We start from the raw sequence: 2,593 nt of genomic DNA on the forward strand, positions 1-2,593 counted from the left end.
AAACGAATCCTCTCTCCAGGAGATCTTCTGTTAATGGGCCGTTGAGTGTCGTATCATAACTGATAAAATTACACCATCCCATTGGGAGATGCTCCGCCCAAAGAGAAGAGCCAAGCTTTCCTAACTGGATATAATCTAGATTTTGGGACATCAGGACAGCCTTTCCCACTGGATTCGCAGGGGAAGACCAGGCCCATCTACACCACCACTGGATCTTCAGAGGAAGACTACACCCTTCTACAGCATCACTGCTCCAACAGAACCACACCTGTCACTGCAGGAGCACTGCAGCCACCATTTAATGGGGCTGCTACCAACATCCTGACCAACAGGATGTCAGGTTGTATTCTGATCCTGTCAGTGTTGTTTTGTATGGCTGCATTATTTATTTTATTTTATTTTCTTCTCTATTAAAGAATTGTTATCCCTGCTCCCATATCTTTGCCTGAGAGCCCCCTTAATTTCAAAATTATAACAATTCAGAGGGAGGGGGTTTACCTAGCATTCACCTGTCTTTTCAAACCAAGACAGTGTGGCTGTCTGAGATTTCTGAGCCACTAAAACTGGCTTGTGAACAAGCAAAAATCCTCAGGTAGAGGAATAGGCATGGGTACTCGTATTGAGTGCTCGTCAGCCGGATCACAGCAATCATTTAACCAAGGTTTTTTCTGACTTTGTCTTGCAAGGGCTTTCGTGTTTGTCTGGCTGAATTCCAGCAGACCTGTCTGGTTTTCCTGTTGGTGGCATCCCTCCTTAGTCCCGCTTAGGTCAGCGCTGGTCTGGCTGGGCAGAGCTCCAGCCTCTGGAGCCAGAGGCCAGAGCCCAAATCTCAAGGATTAGCAAATGCTTAAGCACTGACCTTGCCAGGTGCTGGAGGTGCTTTATGAGCCAAAACTCCCACAACACTTATGCAAAGCAAAAACTACTCATCCCCAGGGAAATTTATTGCGCTGTGGGATGGGGCATGAGAGCAGGATCAACAAATCCACCAAAACACCAGGGGAAAACAGGTCCATGGAAGATTTTTCACTCCCCCTGAGACAACCAATGCCAGCACACAGCACTTACCGAGTTTAGAGTGAGTATTTAACTGGTGAAATAGAGTCCTTTTGTTCACACTCAGAACTGCCGATGTTTACTGAGGTTTTCCGAGTTTCCACCAGGCTGTGGGTGGCTGAGTTAATTACGGAACATTTTCAGCAGTTCATCCTCTCCTTAAAGCTTAATGGTCTTTCAATAGCCCCACGTCCTTGCCGGGCATTGTGTCAGGTTAAATGTTGCTTGATTTCCATGTGAAAAGCAGAATTGGTAGCACGGGTGTAATATTTGCCTGTTACCTCTAATCATTCATCCTTAGCCACCCCTGGACTGATAAGGAAGGAGGAGCGGGCAGGAAAACCGGAGCGGTTTTCCTTAGTAGCCATGGAGTCGGTAAACACGGCTCTCAGGCCTGACCAGTGTGTAAGGCACCGGTGTGTTCACCTGCCAGCAGGCAGGGCTGCCTTAAGCCCACAGGAGGAGGGAAAACACCTTTGCCTACAGCAGCAGGGTAGATTTGGGATTAATCCCACTGCTGTGACTGGGAGGTGCAGACAGCGAAGACAGGTGCTTCGTTTTCCCGGCTGAAGAGCCTGGAGCAGGTGCAGCCTTCGGGCTGGTGGAGGAGACTCCTGCTGAGGGGACCCGTGGCTGTGCCCTGCCCTGTGACACTGCAGTGACCATATTTTCCCTGAAGATGCTCAGAGCTTGCCCACTGCTCCTCCGAGAGCTGCAACAGTCGGTAGCCTCCATCAGAGCTGCACAGTTTTGCTTTCCCTGGCTCCAGAGAGAAAATAACAGCCAATCTGGAGGAGGTGAACCAAAATAAAATGAAGCTAAAATTAAGTGAAGCTAAAGGTAGCAGAGCTGTGCACTGTGGTAGTGGTGTTTTGCGGGTGGTCAGCGGGACAGGCCGCTCTCGTGAGTGTCATGCGCAGGTGAAGTCCAGAGGATATTCCCCAAGCTGTGGTTTCCATTTCCAGGGGAAGCACAGAAACTCACACCCTCTCCAGGTTTCCATCAAAAGACTCTAAGGTGGCAAATCCCAGGATGAGCAGGGGCCACAGCTCCGATTTTGTCTCTGGTGCAGCACCTGGCCCTGGGAGCAGCGACAGTGGGGCTGTCCCTGCAGTGTATCAGTACTGACAGCCCGGATCTCCTGCCTGGAGCCATCCCTTGCTGAGGGCAGAGTCCCTGAGCCAGCCTCTTTCCAGCCCTTGTACTCCCTGAGTAAAGGCACCTAAAAAAGGCAGCTTCAGCTCCTTCCAGAGTGGCTGAGCTGGGAATACTCCCGGTGTGGATAGCAGGTAGCTGCAGTGTGGCCAGGCTGGTCTCTCTCAATGCATCCTCCCTGTCCTCCCTGCCCCCTAAACATTTCCAGGGCCGCTCTTCTCCAACCACAAATACCACTGGCATGTTCAAAGCCTCTCCTGTGTTTTACAGCCCTTCTGCTCTGTTCAGCTCCAGGGCCAGTGCTGTGGCCAGGCACTGCTTGCTGCCCAGGGCTGGTGCTCCTGCCCAGAGCATGGCCACCCCACAGCTCCCACAGCTGGAA

This window comes from Haemorhous mexicanus, chromosome 5 (genome assembly GCF_027477595.1).
Source record: "Haemorhous mexicanus isolate bHaeMex1 chromosome 5, bHaeMex1.pri, whole genome shotgun sequence".
NCBI lineage: Eukaryota > Metazoa > Chordata > Aves > Passeriformes > Fringillidae > Haemorhous > Haemorhous mexicanus.